Source organism: Cryptomeria japonica, chromosome 1 (assembly GCF_030272615.1).
Source record: "Cryptomeria japonica chromosome 1, Sugi_1.0, whole genome shotgun sequence".
In the NCBI taxonomy this organism is placed as follows: Eukaryota; Viridiplantae; Streptophyta; class Pinopsida; order Cupressales; family Cupressaceae; genus Cryptomeria; species Cryptomeria japonica.
In genome coordinates, this window is record NC_081405.1 from 491701983 (window position 1) to 491722321 (window position 20339).

A 20339-nucleotide genomic window follows, 5' to 3' on the forward strand; every position below is an offset into this window, starting at 1 on the left:
TGATGACTGTTTGTTACAGTTCATGGTGAAAAGCAGATTGGTGAAGGCAACAATAGTCATGTTCCAGCATTTGGTATGGTCACATGAAGAATAATAATGAATAAAGGATATATGTGTTGGAAAGGTCTCTGAATACTCTTTCCATTTATTTTTGTCTAACTTAATTTGGTTAATAATTGAATAATTTATGATTATTTTGGTGAAAATAGTTTTTAAAGGATGAAACCTTGAAGTAGGGTATTCCATGGCAAAAAATAATTTGTTCTCTCATGTTATGGTGAATTTTATGATATGAAATATTGAATGAATGTCTTGTTGAAATGTGACGGCTGATCAGAAAAGTACTGTACACTCAACACGTATCCTTGCTGGGGTCCAGGGCCGAGCCGGGCCCCGGGTAGGGGTTTGGGGATGGCAGCCCCCGAGGAAAGCAGGGGTTCGGGGGCGGGAGCCCTTGAGAATTTTTTTTTTGGGTATTTTTTTGATGAAAACTGACATTGTAATAAAACCCTAAAAAGGCCGGCTTTGTTTTTGCCCTAAAAATGCGTGTTATAAGCGGCTGGGATGCTTAAGGCATTGTAAGGTTGATGTACTATTTTTGCTGGATAATAAGAATGATTGGATGGTTATGTATGGTGGACGTAACCCATTCTAGGTGAACCACATTAAATCTCTGTGTTATCTGTGTCCTATTTTATTCCTTTATCTTTTGTATTTAAATCTGCATATAATTGTTAGTTCATATTTGCTTCGGATCTGCTTGAAACCCTAACATGTCTTTAGGGATGGAATATAACCTTTGAAATTGGTTTGGAGTTGAGAAGAGTGGTTAATATTTTTATATGCCTCTTGATTCAAGTTTAAGGTCTTGTATTAGTTTTGGGTCAGTAATACCCTTGAATGATGGTTTTATGGTTTGTGATAGATGTTCTGCATGAAATTGGTATTAGAGCCCAACAAAAGATTTGGGTTAACGGAGATGTTTTTGCTTTTGTGTTATGGATGAGTTTTGGTTGCAGGTGCTTGTCCATCTAGCTGTAAGAGGAAGTTGGTTCTATGTGTGGGTAGACAAGGAAGGTTTGTCAAGGGCCAAAGGGATGGTCCAGGGCCATGAGATGGTCCATTGATTTCCAAAAGACTAGGGAGAGAGGCAAAGAGGAGAACTCCTAGGTGAGGCACCAAGGTTGTTGGTGAGGTGATGCAGCATGGAGAGGTGGACTTATGGTTAGTAAAAGCACTTAGATGGTAGCCACTACAAACTCCATTGGTAGGAGTCACAAAGAGGCATAAAAAGATAAAGATGAAGACAAAGGTGAAAATTTCATTGAAATGTTTTCTTGCAAGTCATTGTACCCACATTTCCAAGGGACTTGGAAAATTTTTCAAGTTTGGGAGTATGGTGCAGAGGCAACTAAGCACACAAGCATACCAGGAGGTCAAAAGTCATAATATGAGCAATTTTATTGTATCTAAGTCATTCATAATGTATTAAGGTTATTTGAGTCCATTGAACCATAATATGTAAGGATAAATGAGCCATTTTATCCAAATATATCATATTTGGTCCATCTTAAAGTGTTGAAAGTGTCCATGTAAGGGTTAGAGTCATTTATGTCAAAAATGCAAAAAATATAAAAATTGCAAAGTTGCAACATTGCCAAAAGTGCAACAAAAGTGTAAGAATGAAATCCATTGGTCATGAGGTGGTTAGAGTAGTTAGGAAGGAGTTGGAAATTTTTTATAAAAACATTTTTGGTTGAAATCAAGGGGGTAGATTAGTTTGGAGGGGATTTGACAAAGACTATCCATCAAACCCTCAAACTGTCATAAGGTTTTAAGGAATCTGTGACTATCATAGATCCATGGAGGAACACATTTGGTGTAATTTTTATATGTAGATGTTTTTGAATGACATATTTCTGAAATATATTTCAGATGAATCCTTTCTTATTTATTTTTGTGGAGTATTTGGCAAGATATGTTTTTTTTTACAAAATTGTCAAAACCCTACAAAGGGTTAGCCATTTTTGGAAAAATACTCATAACTTTTGATTTAATTGTTGGATCTAGCTATAAATTTTGGAGAAGTTTTGTAACTCATTAATATAAAGTATCACTAGATTTATTTTCTTTGTGATCAATATTTAAAAATTTATTCATCATTGTTTGTTACAGTCCATGGTGAAAAGCAGATTGGTGAAGGCATCAACAGTCCTGTTGCAGCATTTGGTATGGTCACATGAGGAATCATAATCAGGAAAGTATATATGTATTGGAAAGGTCTCTGGATTTTCTTTCTAGTTATTTTTGTCTGACTTAATTTTGTTAAGAATTGAATAATTTGTGATTATTTTGGTGAAAACAGTTTTTAAAGGATGAAACCCTGAACTAGGGTATTCCATGGCAATAAATAATTTGTTCTCTCATGTTATGGTGAATTTTATGATCTAAAATATTGAATGAAGGTCTGTAGGGATGGAATATAACCTTTGAAATTTATTTGGAGTTGAGAATAATGGTTGATCTTTTTATATGCAACTTGATTCAAGTTTAAGGTCTTGTATTAGTTTTGGGTCAATAATACCCTTGAATGATGGTTTTATGGTTGGTAATAATGCCATTTGGGTTAACTAAAGCACTAAGTACTTTCATGAGGTTGATGGATGATGTATTGAAGAAATTATTGGGTAAGTTTGTTATTGTATATTTGGATGACATTGTAATTTTCAATAAGATAAAAGAGGAGCATTTGTTGCATTTGAGACAAGTTTTGCAGAGGTTGAGAGAAGAAAAGTTGCTGATAAATATTAAGAAGTGTACTTTCATGTAGGAGGAGTTAGTCTATTTGGAATTTGTGATATCTGAGGAAGGTTTGAAGATGGACCATGAGAAAGTAAAATCAATTGTTGAGTGGCCTACAACGGAAAGCATTGGAGAGGTAAGATCATTTCATAGATTGGCTAGTTTCTACTAGAAGTTCATCAAAAATTTCAATTTAATTTGTAACCCTATGACTAAGACCATGAGGGGAGACTGGAAGGAATTCAAGTGGACCACTAGAGAAAAAAAAAATTTTGAGCTGTTGAAAAGGAAAGTGATTGAGCAGCCTGTGTTAGCTTTACCGAATTTCAATAAAGTATTTCAAGTGGATTGTGATGCAAGTGGAACAACAATAGGAGCAGTCTTGAGTTAGGAAGGGAGAGCAGTAGCTTATTTTAGTGAGAAATTGAATGATGCCCAAAGGAGATATTCAGTGTATGATAAGGAGTTTTATTCCATAGTTCAAGCCTTGAAGAAGTGGAGACATTCCTATTGCCTAAGGAGTTTGTATTGTATATGGATCATCAAGCCTTGCAGTATTTGAATAGTCAAAGTAAGTTGAATAAGAGACATATGAGATGAGCATAATTTTTGTAGAGTTACACCTTTGTGTTGCAGCATAGAAGTGGGAAATCTAAAAATGTTGTTGATGCATTGAGTAAGAGAAGGAATTTGCTAACAAAGATGAGAGTAATAGTATTAGGATTTGAGGAATTGAAGACTTTGTATGATGATGACTAGATTTTGTTGAACCTTGGAGAGCATGTAGAGAAATGATTATGGTAGATAGAAGCAAGTGGTTGGATTACTTTGTTTCAGGAGGGGATGTTATTGAAAGGAGTTCAGTTGTTCATACCTAAGAGTTCTATGAGGGAGAATCTGATAAAGGAGAAACATAGTGGAGGATTAGCCAAACATTTTGGTATTGACTAACAATAGCATTGGTGAGTGAAAAGTACTTTTGGCCCAAGATTCATAAGGATGTTAGGAAATATGTGCAAGGTTATAGAGTTTGTCAAGTTTCAAATGGTAGTAGTCAAAATGTGGGATTGTATAAACCTTTGACAATACCAGTAAGACCTTGGGAGGATATAAGCATGGATTTCATACTTGGATTGCCTAAAACATCGAGAGGGAATGATTCCATATTTGTGGTACTAGATAGATTCTTGAAGATGGCTCATTTCATACCTTGTAAGAAGACATCAAATGCATTGCATGTAGCAAACCTATTTTTAAAGGAATTAGTGAGATTGCATGGGTTACCTAAGAGGATAGTTTCAGATAGAGACACTAAGTTTGTTGGCTATTTTTGGAGAACACTTTGGAAGAAGATGAAAACAAATTTGAAGTTCGGTTCTACTTTTCATCCATAGATTGATGGACAGATAGAAGTAGTTAACTGGACCTTGGGGAATTTGTTGAGATGTTTAGTTGGAGATAAAATCGGAAGATGGGATTTGATCCTTGCACAAGAAAAGTTTACCTACAACAATTCAGTAAACAAGAGTACTAGAAGAACACCTTTTGAGATTGTTACCAAAGTGCATCCTAGAGGTATATTAGAATTAAGGGATATTAGCAGTAAAGATTAGAGAAGTTCAAAACTAGAAGAATTTGCAGATCACGTGAAGGACTTACATATTCAAGTTAAGAAACATTTGGAGGACATGAATAGAAAGTATAAGGAGAAGGCAAATGAGAAGAGGAGACATAAGGAATTTGAAGTTGGCAATGAAGTGATGGTGTATTTGAGAAAAGAAAGGTTCCTAGTTGGAACTTAAAACAAATTACAGATGAAAAAGTTTGGACCTTGCAGGATTTTGAGGAAGTTTAGTTCAGAGAATGCATATGAAGTGGAGTTACCGAATAGTCTGAGTATTTCGCCTATGTTTAACATTGAAAATCTTCATGAGTATCATGAACTAGATTTAAGTGAGGATAATATTGTAGAATTGGAGAAATAGTTGCCCCAGAAGGAACTGGATTAGATTGAATAAATTTTGGATAGTAGGGTTGGGCGTAGTACCTGAAGCAGTCAGTATAAAGAGTATCTTGTGAAGTGGAAGGATAGACTAGTTGAAGATTCATCTTGGATTTCTCAGGCAGAGGTAGACCGCCTTTGTTTTCCTCTAACCCCAACAAAGTGAGAGACTCACTTTTTCAACAACCCCAGATGTTTGATGCAGGAGCATCCCCGGTTCATAGAAATCTTGCATCAACTAAAACTATTTTCATTTTTGTTGTTTCTTTCTGTTTGGAGTTTCAACATTTCTTTATGTGTGTCCCAGATTTGGCTCATCAGATCCTGTAGAGTTGGATTTTACTTGAAGACTTGATCTTCTTCCTTATTCCCAAACCGTGGAGTATTTGGATTAGTTTCCAACAAGTTATCGCTACCGGTTTCTGTGATAGTTTCCTCATGTTGGTTGACAGTTTCCTATTACTGGTTGCTTGGGCCTATTCACATTTATAATCTATTGGATCCTTTTCATAGCTTGATGAGACCTGAGCATTGATTTTGATGTTTCTTGCCATATGGTTGACCTTTTCCCATGATGATACACTTTATCCTTTGGATTTTTCAGAGGAATCTCTTGGCAGAGGTCGACCTTGTTGGTTTTGCATGTTAGGTCTTGTTCTTTGGGTTTTGATCCCTTTTTAGGTCTACCAGATCCCCTTGGATCATATAAATAATTGTAATAGAACATTATAATGTAACAACAAAGAAGTTAGAATGAGCATAGTAGATAGATCTTAATACTGAAGGTCCCTATTGTGAGCTGTTTTATATTTTGAGCATGTTTAGCAGGCCTGTGAGCTGGTTTCTGTAACCTGATTGTTACTGGTTGGTTGTAATCAATTTTCATGTTATAATTCATTTTGTTATGCATTACCTCCATTATGTCTTTGTGTTTCTATTGTGTTTACTCTTGCTGACTGGTTTGGACTAATCTCTTCGAGGTCCCTCCTAAGCAGTGACTGCTTCAATTATTTATTATTTGGCTTTGATTTTATATTTAAATATTAGTTTCTATTTATATAAGCTTTTGTTTATTTATTTATTATTTAGATTTAATTTATTATTATCCCATTCATGTTTATATTACTCCTTTATTTTTAATTGTACAACTGATTATATTATAAAGTTCCCTACCCTCATTTTTGATTGGTTGTTTTCTATAAGGCTAAGTAAATAATATATTTTTATATTACCTACCTTGTGTTCACGCATGGTAGGTATATAATATATAGTTTAATGGAATTTTCTAATTGGTCGGTGAATTTCTATAGTTTGAGTTTAATTTTTCTATTTAATAGATTTTTTTGTGCATTGTCATGGTTGGCATCTCTGCAAAATTTTGGATTTGAAATCTTGGAAATTTTTTTGAACTTGGATTTGGATTGTTGGAGTTTTGGATTGAAGATTGGGATTGGATTTGCTAGATTGGTTTGTCTTCATCAGTGATCTTGCCTTGGATTGCGCTTTCTAGGTTGAAACTTTGTTTCTCTCTGCAATTTATTTCTGAAAAGATTGTTTGTTATGTGTTTGTGGAAAGATTGTTTGGGGAATGGAATTTGATGTTTAATGATTTCCTTTTTGGTTTTTGGGAAAAAATTATAAGTATTGATAAAGTATTATGAATATAGTGAAATCTGGGAATGGAGTATTGTCGAGAATGCATATTTTGCACTTTTCCTCTTTGAATCTATTATTTACTATTTCCTAATATTTTGTGTAGTTTCTCCAATCTTTGGGATTTATATTTCTATCCTCATATGTTTTTTTGCATTACCTTGTGCCCTGTGTACATTTGCAAGTTTGGATTTTTTGTGGCATTGCCAAGAGTTGATTCTAAGTGTTTTGTGAAGTTGCATTTTCTCATAGCCTATTCTATAGATGGGTTATTTATTGTATGGGCATTATAATGCCTTATAAATGTTGTATTGAGCATATATTTTCATTTTTGTATTTCCTTAAGTTGTACGAATTTGGTGAAGTTTTGTGCACTTTTGAGTGCGGCTGTGGCTAGAAATTAATGATTAATCATCTTGGATATGATCATAATATTTTATTTAAGTGTTTTCTTTGTTATATTTTTTCTTCTTTCACCTTTTTAGATATTTACCTATTCGTTTTGTGAGCCTATGTTCAAAATTGGGCATTTTCGTCACCTATTTCCTCTAATTTTATTCATTTTTGCTCTTGGAACCCAAAATGCGAGAGGATGACCCCAAAACACCAAATTATGGCACTAAAACACCAAGGATGACCAAAAAATACTATATAATGTCATGGGAATTCTAAACCATCTCCCAAGAACATCGGTTTGGGTTTTTGTTGCGCTATATAGCCTGAAACTGCCAATTTTGATGATTTTGCCCAGTTTGGTCTCTTTTTTGGATTTTTTGTATTTACTAGAGGCTTTTTATGATTTAATTGAGTTCCTTAGTGGTGTGTATGATTTCATATTGATCATTTTATGTTGATTTTATGCTCCGGTAAGAGGATTTGTGCCTTACTGTTGAGGGGTTTCCAATGAGAGGGAGAATGCATCGCTATCAAGGAATGATTATCCAAGCTCCAATGGGATGTTTATTTCCTCACCATTGAGGATTGGAATTCATGTTGTATTAGAATTTTAATTATGTTTATTCTTTGGTTCATTATTTGCATTGCTTTGGAGAAGGTTCTTGCCTTGTATATGGCCATATGTATCCTATTATGCTTAGTATGTTCTCAATGATGTTATGACTGTATTTATGTTAGTTGTGAGCCTTCATGATGTTGTTATGATATTATTTGTATGTATGTTTCACTCTAAGGACTAGGAGCATGATTAGGTGGAGTGATCTTCGATGAGTCTATCAAGGTCATGAGGAATGTACTACTAGGATTCCTTGTGTTGTGGAGTCAAGGTATAGATCATTTGGATAGCTCATTGGAGGTTATTTCTAATGATCAAGTGATAACATAATAAATTAATCATAGTTAGGTTAGGTAGAAGTAATTCATCTTAATAAGATAAGAAATGTGTATGTGGTTTCCTATCTCATGGCTAGATTGCTAGTACAGCCGGAGTGAGGTGGCAAATCTTGTAACCAAGTAAATTGAACTCCCTTGATTTTCTTAAAGGTTGAGGCAGTTCCGTATGTGTATCAAGGATGATGTGACAAGGTTCTAGGATATCCTTTGATAACATGTGATGACACTCTTCCCTACATGTAGATCCTATCTCCTTATGTCTTTCTTGATGGTACACCTCTGGAAGTTTATTGAGTTATGATTAGCCTTATGATGTGACTTGATCTTTGATTCTTGATGTCATCTTGTGGATGTCATGTTGATTCCCTTGGTTTTTATGTGTCAACCTAGGTCTAGAGTGTGAATTGGAACCCGATGTCATCTCCTAGCACCGGGGGTGATTCCTATTTTTGGTTCCACATGGTTGGGTGGTTTGATGCCTTATTCTATTGGTATGTTCTTTATTGTATGCTAGCATTCGTGGATATGGATTCTATGATTCTTCATTATGCGGATAATCTATGGAGCTGATTTCTATGTATTTGATATATATATATATATATATCGTATCATGGTGAACTTGTAAACATGAAAGAAGACTATGTACTTGTATCATGTATTCTTATGTAATAGGACTTGATAATGTAGAGTCTATGATCTTGTAATGAAAAAGATGATATAATATTACATGATTCATGTTGTAGAAATGTTGATTATGTTAAGAATGGAATTCTATGATGGATTAGGGAATTTATTAATTAGTTAAGTGCATTCTTGTTGTATCATATGTTTCTTAATTGGTTTAATAACATGAGATCATAATTGGAAGTAGACTAGTACTTGCTGTTATAATCTTGCATATGTTGTAATCCTGGTGAAATGTGTAATGGTTATCTTTAATGAAATACTCTAGTCCTATTTGTAGGATAATGATATATGTAGTTTCAAGTTGTAATAGATAAATGATGGAGTATTATGGGAATTAGGAACATTTGATTTGGTGCTCCAAAATGAAATTAGATAGTTGATGGGGTTATGATGTTAGGCATTGATAGTACATAATTTCATGATAGAAGGATAGTAACTAATTTTAGTAAGAATGTAATTATTTTAATAAATGTTAATAACGATTTAATGTTATGGATGTGTTATTGTGATGTTGCTAGTAAGTAGTGACGTAAGGTACCCTAGGGAGAAAGTGAATGGACATTTGTATGTTTTGAAATGATTATGATTATGATGTTAATTCTTCTTGCGTTAAATGTTGTATTTATTAATGGTTATGTTCATTATTTTTTGTGCATTCTTTTGTAGTTAATATATGTTTAAGTATCAATAGTTTACTTTGTTGCAATAGTAGATTATTTAAAAAATAATAAAATTATCTCTATTTGTTAGTTAGTTTAGTTATTTTCTCTAGGGTATTTTGGCGGGCATTACATAAATTGAGTAAAAGAGAAAAAAATGTAGGAAATAAATTTCATCTTTGTAAAATAAAGAATACAATGATAATATACAAGTGAAGAAGATAGAAGATAGAAGATAGAAGGATGACTCATCATGACTCCTTAAGGACTAATTCTATCTCAATGTACAATAAATATTTCCTCCATAAGAGAGAAAAGAGAGAAGGTATTTGTGACCCCTAAAAGGTGAGAAGGAAATAAATACATGTGAGGAAATGCTCCCTCCAAAAACCAAGAAGAGCAGAGAAACTATGCAACCTCCCCTCAAAATGATATCTATAGTGCTATTAGATGCTCAACACTAGATGTTAATATGATCTATGGTCGTTGAATAATATTTCTTTCCTTAGGAAGAAATAACACCTTAAACGTGTGTAAGACAACTTCCATTTCAAATAGGAATATGTGGGAAGAAGGATGAATTCATTTCAATTTTTATAAGCTAAAGAATAATATGATTGTTATGATGATATTCAAATGATGCTCAAAGCTCTACAAGCCGATTCTAAATTGTGAAAATTATTGATATGCTTAATTAGGTATCATATAGGATTCCAGTATGCATGTCATGAATTATGTATTGTGACAAATAAAATAATGAGAAATTGATAATACTATAGATGATGTTAAAGTGGATGATGATTGATTCAAATAGGTAAAATCATGTATATCTATAGAAAAGTTTACTATAAATATTGGTATAGGAAATGTATAGGCAATATTTAAAGATGTATTTGGAGCAACAACAATTTGATGTTATTATTATCAAATAAAAGACTAATATTATGAATATTGTTATCCAAATATATAATGTAGGACTTTGCAACAAAGATGATGTGTGTGGTAGAATTGTTTTCCAATGTGGTGGATCTAGAAAAATGATATTGATATTATAGTACATATAATCACTAGTATCCATGGAGATATCAACTTTGCATTTTGATGTAGCATTAGGCGATGGATGAGAATTGATCTGAAGTAGGACTTTGAGGAAATAATATGAGACATAAGGACAAAATTCATCTCCATGTCGACTGCTCTCATAGTATATACATTTGATCTTGTGATTTTATGATAAAATATAAATGTAAATAGATAGTTTTATGCCCCCAAAAAATATAAGTGCCAAAATATAGGTCCTCCAAAAAGGTGCAAGAAAAAAATTACAGACTATGTTAAGATTGGATGCCTAAAATGATTGTTTTTAGTGCATTTATTTTTATAATTAATGACAAGATGGGCCATTTAGTTCTTCAAATTAATACAAAATTTATTTCATAATGAAATTTTGATATAAATATAAAAAGGGTTTAATTTTTTTTGCTAATTACGGTGAAAGTTATGTCCCATCAAAATTTGCATAAAAACTACTTACTTTAGATGCCAAATGAAGGACTATATGAATGGTTGGTAATGCCTTTTAGGTTAATTAATGCATTCATAGGGTTGCAAACTGAATTGAAATTTTTGATGAGCTTCCGGTAGAAACTAGCCAATCCATGAAATGATCTTACCTCTCCAATGCTTTCTAGTGTAGGCCACTCAACAATTGCTTTTACTTTCTCAGGGTCCATCTTCAAACCTTCCTTAGATATAACAAATCCCAAATAGACTAACTCATCCTACATGAAAGTACACTTCTTAATATTTATCAGCAATTTTTCTTCTCTCAACCTCTACAAAACTTGTCTCAAATACAACAAATGCTCCTCTTTTGTCTTACTGAAAATTACAATGTCATCCAAATATACAATAACAAACTTACCCAAGAATTATTTCAATACATCATCCATCAGCCTCATGAAAGTACTTGGTGCATTAGTTATTCCAAAAAGCATTACCAACCATTCATACTATGCTATGGAATGCAAATTCAATTGTAGGGCAACTTGTTAAATAAGGAAGTAATTGGCAATTAATACGAATTCAACATTATGATTTAGTGTTTAATCTGCTAAATATCTATGGCCCAACACCTACACAAGATTTTTAAAAAAGTACAGTCCTTGCTCACTTCTATTATCCAACAATTTACAGACCAAAATACCATTTTGGGTGGGGACTTTAATGCATTAACTTCCTTAGCTGAAAAGAAAGGTGGTATATGCCTTCCTATCGGGACCATGGAAGATTTTAATTTTTTTATAAATGAAAATGACCTGATTGATATTGCTCCTCAGAATGGTTGTTTTACTTGGACTAATAGGTGCCCTATTTTTTTATAAATTATGGAAAGGCTAGATAGATTCCTTATATCACATGGTTGGAGGATTCTAGACTACTCCTTGCAGTCTCAAATTCTAGCTTATTCAAGCTCAAATCATTTCCCCATTTTATTGAGCATTAACAAAGTGGCTGCTCTGTCAGATAGTAAGCATAAGTCCTCCTTTAAATTTGAGAAAATGTGGTTCTGACATCCTCACTTCTAGTTTTTGATTAGGCAATGTTGGGTGAGTGCTCCTCCCAATCAAGGTACCAAGATGTTTAAGTTTTATAATAAAATGCAGCATATTAAAGCTCAAATTAAAATATGGAATAAATAAGTTTTCAAGAATATTTTTGCTAAAAAAAAATTGTCGAAGAACATCTAACTCAAATAAATGAGTAGATCATCTCCAAAGGACTAGATGAAGACTTGTATATTAAGCAAAAACAACTTCAAGAGGAAATGGAAGAGCTTTACAAAAGGGAGGAGGAATATTGGAGACAAAAGTCTTGAGATGTATGGCTTAGAGAAGGGGACAAAAACACAAAGTTCTTTCATATGTCAGCAAAATAGAAGTGAGCAACCAACACAATTTTCTCTATTAAGAAAGCCTCCTTAGGTAGTATTTTGTTGGAAGCACAAAAGATCCAAGATGAGGGAGTAAATTATTTTAAGAACCTACTAGCTCCTCCACCCTCTTCTCCTCCCCCAATTGAGGAAGAGCATCAACTATTGAACAATATCCCTTATATTATAAGTGTGAGGTAGGAAATTAGGAATCATCACAAACAATATCAAAATACTAATCTAGCTCAATCACAAAAACTAAAATGCAATGATCTATCCTAAAACACACTCAATAGAGACATGAAACAATGCATACAAAACTAAAGACTATGCAAACCAAATGTCGATTTGAATGCTCCTTCATGTGGCTCCATTGTCCTTCTTTCTTCTTCAAATAGCCTTTGTTTGTGGATCTCACCTTCAAGTGCATTCACCTAATGTGAAAGCAAGATGTATATTGGCACAAGAGTACTCGAAGCGTGATTGATTAGCAATTCGATAACCTAGTTATTCTCATTAGTTGGGATTGAAGAAATTCATCCAATTTATAAAGAAATTGGAGAAAAAGACCAAATTAGCATGATTCAATTCGAATGGAAATTGTCAATCAAAAATGTCAATTATGACAATTTATGACAAATTATGCACTTTCTATGCAAAATTTGATTGATTGATGATTTATGACAATTTATGACAAATTTCTAATTTCTATGTCAAGAATTGATTGATTGTCAATTATGACAAATTATGACAAATTTCTATGTCATTCCCATGAAATTAGGAGAAAAATAGGAGAGAATTGAAATTAGAAATTAGGAAATTGGAGAATAGGTGGAAAATTAGAAAATTAGGTAAATTAATTAAGAATTTGTCATTTATTAATTAATTCACCAAAAAGAGGAATAATTAGCCAATTAAATGACCATTTAATTGTAATGAGAAGACTTAGGATAAATAAATAATTTATTAATCCTAGAGAGAGAAAATGACAAACAAGGTTAAATGAATAAATCATGAAACCCTAGAAGATGAATTAGAAATGCGAGAATGACAATTAGGTCTTGATGAAGGATAATTAATGTTGATCATGATTTTGAATTGATAAATGACCAATGCGATAAATGATTTGATTGATTGACAAACTAATCGAGATTGATAAAGAGACCAAATTGATAGGTGCCAATTGACGAGGAACAATGACCAATTGATCCAAATTGACATGATTGAGAAGATGATGATGATTGATGACAAATCGATTGCAAAATTGAAGAGATTGACAAGGACAACAATCGACGACAAATCGATCGCAAAATGACAAAATTGAAAACGATCACGATTGATGACAAGATGATCGCAAAATGACAAGATTGATAAGAGGACAACGATCGATGACAAATCGATCACATGATGACAAGATTGATAAGAGGACAAAACCCTAATTAGGATTGACGATGTCCAAAATGATACCAAATGAATATGCACATTGATGTGACAGGATAAGATTGATCAAAATCATGACTGGATAGCGTTGTCGACAAGACCAAATTTGAGAATGAGATGATTGAAGAATGTAAAAGAATGACTCGATGCTCGCAAATGATAAAGATCAAGTGCGAATCATAGGAGAAATGTTAATGCGATGCAAAAACCTAAAATGAGGCAATGCGCAAATGTTAAAGTATGACTCCGCAAGCGTTGACCATTTCTGGGTGTCTACAATTTGCCCCTCTTTGAGACAATGTGATTTTAAGCATTGTTTCAAAGAATGATAATGAAAATGCCCCAGACAAATGAAAATGACATATGCATGCCCCCTCAAGGAATTGGCCGAAAACATGATGAAAAGAGGCCAATTGATCGATAAAAATGACAGAAGACAATAGGTTCGAATGGACTACCAAGACTGACAGAAGAAATGTTAGTAAGAAGAAATTAGATAGAGGACAGTTAGAGATGAAGAAAAACTTGCTTTCAATAATGCACTTTGTAGGTGAGAACCTTTATTTTTATGTAGCAAAATGGATGCGTAGCATCATGGCATTGAAGGCCAGAGCTGAAATGCAACCCTTTTTGCAAAAGACAGACACATCGCAGACAAACAACAATCGCAACAAAAAGAAATAAAGGGACCATGAACCATCCCGGTCACTCTAAATCACTCAGTGACATCATCGAGCAACATAGGAACATGATCGAAGCCAAAGATTAAAAAAAAAAAAAAAAAAGATGCACAAATTCAAGCAAATCAAACAATCATCTTGATCTTCATTGTCAAAAGTTGAAAGTACAGATAGGACGATCATGCTATTTGGTTTCAGGACATGTGGTACCCCATCTAAGATAGGACATAGTCTGGTTTCGAGTATACCACACCCTGTATAAGACCCATGATAATAGGAACAAGGACAAATGATTTTGATGTGGATATTCGATTGATATGATAGTTTGGATCAGTTTGAATGTCTGGTTTTGATTGAAAAAGTGCCTCTGTTAATGCATGATTCTATTAAAGCATAGTGTTTGATTGCGAGTGTCATTGGATGGATGCTCAGTGATCTGTGTTTGTGCACAAAGGGGGTAATTTATTGCAACATGCTTGTTTTTTTGCGAGTTTTATAATTTTTTTGCTCATTTTTTAGGACTTTATTTGACTTTTTTTTAGGGATTTTTTCATGACATTATTTGATTTTTTTTAGAGATTTTTTTTTCAGGACATTTTTCAATTTTTATGAATTATTTCAGGACATTTTTCAATTTTTTTTTATGATTATTTTTTCCCAGTGTCTAGCAAGGCAAGGAATATGACAGGTGAATAAATAGGCTTGCTGAAATGATGGTGGATAGAGGGAAGACAAAGGCCTTTTATCATGGAGACAATACGGATGCAATTTTCAAGGGCTATGGCATGATGGGATGATAGACTGGATATGACAATGTAAAGCAGTGACATGGCATGAGGGACATGTCAAAGTTTTTTGAAACTATGTTTAAATTTTGCATCCTTATGTCAGATCATGATCAAGGAATGGAAAAGAGTGTATGGATAGTGATAAGATATGGATAGGATAAGAAAGACCAAGAATGGATAAGGGACATGGACTGAAGGTCGGGATAGGATACGAGATAGTGGCAGAAAGTTGCAATAAGCTAGGGAATATGGATGAAAGGTTGTAATAAGCAAATGAATAAATGACCAAAAGCTATGATGGACTAAAAACTGCAAACAAGATGCATGATGCTCATGAAGATTGCCAGCCTTGTCAAGATCAAAGGTGGAAAGAGGAAATGGACATGAGGGACAATAGGATATGAAGGGTAATGACAGGGGTTTGATAGGATAATGAAGGGCAATATGATATGATAGGATAAAACCTGCCCCCAAGTGTGGTGTGCAAGAAGTTCATAAATTACGCATGACACCTGTTTGCCAGGTTTTCATCACGGTACTTGCCCAAGGCGCCTGTTTGCTAGGTTTTCACTAATGAACGAATTATTTTTTTCTTTTTTTCTTTTGTCTTTTTTTTTCACTTTTTTTTTTGTATTTTGACTTTTTCAATAGAAGATGGACACATGATAGGGGATGGAAGAAGATCTCAAACATCTTTTTTGTTATTTTTTGGATAGTAGCCTTGAAAAAAAAATGGACCATGACCTTTAAAAGTATGCTCAAAGACATTGGTAGGATAAGGACATGGAAAATAAGATGAAACGAAGGCAAGGATTTATGCAAAGGATGGGATCAAAGGGATCGAATGATGGAAAATATGTATTGGATAATGGACACGGTATTGGAAGAATTGGGCTTGAGTGGATGGAAATGAAGGCAAGATTGACATTGGCACACACCTTGAGTGGTGATGGACTGATGGAGGAAAAATGGATCTTGAATTGTGAGATTTGGATGGAGGAATAGCTTGGGATTTTGGGACATAAGGGCCCAAAATGGATGAAGAAGGTGATGGAGGAATAGATTTGAGAGGTTTGGATGGAGGAATAGCAATTTTGGATGCCAAGTTGGATTTTTCTTTTTGTGCTTCAAGAAGCTGCTTAGGGATCCACATGGTTTTTGATTTTTCCTACTTTTGTGGTTCCTTGGAGTGCATTGCTTGCACAAGGGATTTAGGAACCCATATAGATTTGTACTTTGCTTTATTTTGCTCAGTGGGCCTTTGTGGCCTTTTGGATATTTCTTTTTCTTTATAGATCATATTGTTCTTTGTTTTGGTATGTTGATCCTTGAATACATGTGGATTGCTAGACTTATGACGTTTATACTTGGCATCCAAATTGCTTGGAGGGGGAAAGGAATGCATGGATGGATATGAATGAAATGGAATTCTTTTGGATTGATGAAATTTACTCAAGGATGTGTGCCTTTGATGACCTTGCATAGAGGACAAAGGGATATAAGGACCTAAGATGGATGGAAGGGATGATGGGGAGGGTGTATGTTTTGATTTTGATGGAGGGATACCAACATCTTGAGAGTGAGTTGTGTAGACATGAGCCTTAAGATCTTCTTTTATATGGAGGAGTTCTTTCTTGTGAAGGTCTACCCCTTGGCCTTTATGAATATCTTGACTTGTAGGATACTCTTTTCTTTGGGAAGAAGACGCGAGTCCATTATGAGGTGGATATGATATGAGAGAAATAATGAGATCTTGAAGTGGATCAGATTGCACCAAAGTGGAAGAACCCATTATGCATGTCGAGGGTTCATGAACATCTTGCACTGACACGTTAGAATCATGATGGGGATTAGGATCATGAGGGGGACTAGGATTGTGTAGTGGACATGGTTCAATGATAGGCTCTTCAAGAGATGGAATGGGAGAAATAATGGGATCATCAAAAGAAATGCGATCTTGGAGTGGATATGCGGGATTAGGACAAGGAGATGGAGGAACAAAAGGATCTTGTGGAGGATTTGAAGGAATGATTTGATCTTGAGAAGGAGGAAGATCATTGGAATCCTCTTTAAAGGTGCTTTTCTCTGGACTTTCAATGGGATCATCGGAAAGGATGGAAGGGATATCTTGATCTTTCTTAAGGAATGGAGTGTCAATAGGACTTTGGATAGGATGGACAAGAATAGGGGAATCATCATGAGTGTCTGGGAAGATGAGATCCTAGTCAACAATTGGATGGGATGATAAGGTTTCAGGATCTTGATCTTGATTTGTTTTAACACACATTTCTTTATGCTCTAAATTATCCTCTTGACATGGGGTTGGACTTTGGATATGCATGGGGGATTCTGACAAGGGATCAATGTTTTGGCATGAAGGAAGTGCACTTTGAACATTTGTGATGGATTCTAGCAAGGAATCAATGCTTGAACATGAGGAAGAAGGACTTCAAATGGGGTCCTCTAAAACAAGTAATGGCAATAAAGTGCATGGTGGCATTGGGTCTTGTATTTCTGAAACATGACAAGGATGGGCATCATAAATTGGATTATCGTGACAATCAATTATGGATAACCCTTGGATAATTGCGTCCCTGGGTGTATTGTTTGATGAGGACAATATAGAAGGTTCTTGTGAAACTTCTAAAGGAGTAGGGATAGATGCCGCTGGAGAGTCAATTTTCTTGCGAGGGGATGAGACATTGCTAGACATAAGTGTATTATTTTGATCTTCCTCAATAAACTCACTTGGTAGTTTCCTTAAGATCATTGCAATAAAGCCACCTTTCTTTCGAGGTTTTGACATGGTTGTATCTGGAATTTGAACTTGTTTGGCAAGGAGTTGGTTCTGATCTAATGTCATGTTTTGATATTGGACTTGGTTCAATTGTTCTGACATGTTTGAAACTTGGGTTGGTGTGTGCTGCAACCTTTGTTTTTGAATGTTTGGTTGTGGTTGTTGACATTGATATTCCACCATTGGTTGAACTATTTGTGGACATTGTATGGTTGGTTGGACATATTGTTGAAATTGGACCATTGGTTGTATTGGTTGTATATGTTGAACGATTGGTTGAACCATTGGTTGTATTGGTTGAAAATCTGATTGATAGTAAACACCTTCTTGTTCTTGTTGTGGAGGCACATAATGTTGAAATTGATGTTGTCTCCTTTCTTGAAATTGTTTCATCATCTCTATTTGTGAGAGGAGAGCTGGTATGTCTGATTGTTCAAGAAGAGATCTTACATCAATTGGCTCAATTTTTGGATTTCGACCTCGAAATTTTTGAAACATTTTGGACATTTGTGATCTATTCTTCTCAATGTTTTTCACTCTTTGTTCCAAAATCTCATTTTCTTGAGCTAGTTTCTCCTCTAGTTTTTGTATTTGGAGACTTGTTTCATCATAAAAGGTTTGATCAATATTGCCTTGTTGTTGGGTTGGATATAATTGTGATTGCCTTGGATTAAAATTTGATTGCATTATCGGTTGATACGTCAAACTTTGTTGCATCATTGGTGCTTGGAACCTTATTTCAATAGACATGTCACTATGCGAATGCAATATTTTTGGAATTTTTCAAGGATAGTATATGATATGCAACTAAATGCAAACTAAATAAATGAAAATGCAATCTATGGCAAGAATGCAACCTATGTTTTTGGTGTTTTTCAAGATTTTGACAAACTTTTTGGAATGCAAATCTAAAAGAGACCCTTAGGAAATTGAAATGATGTCTAGACCTCAAAGGACAAAAGAACCAAGTGACAAAAGAAAAAGATGACAATGTCTCCCCTATATGCTTGGATACTAAGCTAGGTTTGACGAAATGAAAAAAGATAAAAGTTTGATAAGGTCAAGACTTCTTAACAATGACTTAGGGTTTATTGAAGATTTGGATTACTCAAGTATGACAAAACCTAGTGTTGACACTATATGCAAAGGGACAATTGCTATGATATGATAATGACTTAAGCTTAATGAAGAGACTTAGGGTATACAAATGTGAATGTATGACAATGATCTTACTCTAATGCAAGAGGACATATGAAAATGGATGACCCTTATTGATATGCAAAGGAGTATGAATTAGATGAAACTTAACCTTGACAATGAAATTACAAAATGCAAACCTAGGATGAACCTAAATCTAAGTGACATGAATGTTGAGACAAGATTTTGACAAATGTTTGACAACCATGTTTGAAGGTTTTTTTTTTAACTTTGTTGGATGAAATGTTCTTGTATTAAATCTTGTTTGGAATCAATTTGCCTTGTTTTTGAGATGAGATACAATTCAACTTTTGACAAGCAAAGAATACAAGATATTTCAACTTAGACTCAAGACAATCATGCTCATTCCCACATTTCTTATGGTAGGCAAAGACATTAGGTACTTGAGAGGTAGACTTATTATGGGATTCAAGGAGAATACACAGATGCTTGACCCCACGGGCTCCCCTCCACGGCACTCACTTCTCAGGGCAGCCCAGCATCTGTCCCCATGGAAATCTCCCCATGGTGAACTTAGTATCTCTTCCAAGTATCCGAACTTGTCCTTCTCAAGCAACTAGAAGGGTTTTTGGCCTCTAAAAACAAGGTGTTTAGTAAGGATTTCTGTTAAGTGTTACTCCTTGATGTCACGCAAGCGTGATTGAGACATTAAGCCCACCAAGATACCAAACAAATGTAGTCGTGCAAGCATGATTTAGACCTTGAGGCCCTACTTAGATGTTGATATGAGAAAGAGTTCAAGGGTCATCACTTCCCAAGTAACTATAATTCCCACATAACCCTTCCTTCAAAGCTTTCGCTCATCAGGTATTTTTTTATAGTGAGTTAGAATGCCAAGGTATTCTAGCCATACTCACTTTGGGTCATTCCCTTCTCATGATTATCACTTGCTTGCAAAAGCAAATGGTCGGGAAGGCAGGCCCTCTAAAGGTGACACACAATCACAAACATGAGCATGGTATCGAAGATCTAGATTTCTGATCACCCTAAGAAGGATGAGAGCATACTCTTCTACTCCAATGTCAATACTCAACAATCAAAACAAACATGGATTCATTCCAACCTATTTAGAAATCATACTAGGTGCCTAAACATTAATTGCAAACACAAAGTTTGGTTGTTTCTCCAAGGCAACCTGCAAAAACCCAAGTTAGAAGTTTGAAGTGTTTATTCTTTGACTATCGATTCTGCATAAAACATGTTAGTAGTTTCATTTGTAGTCTTTTCCATGCATATGCCAAGATGCTGCATAGATAATTAGTACCAAAAACCAAAAAACAGAAAGCAGAATGCAAAAACAAAACAAATTTTAAAGCAAAACACTGCCTTTT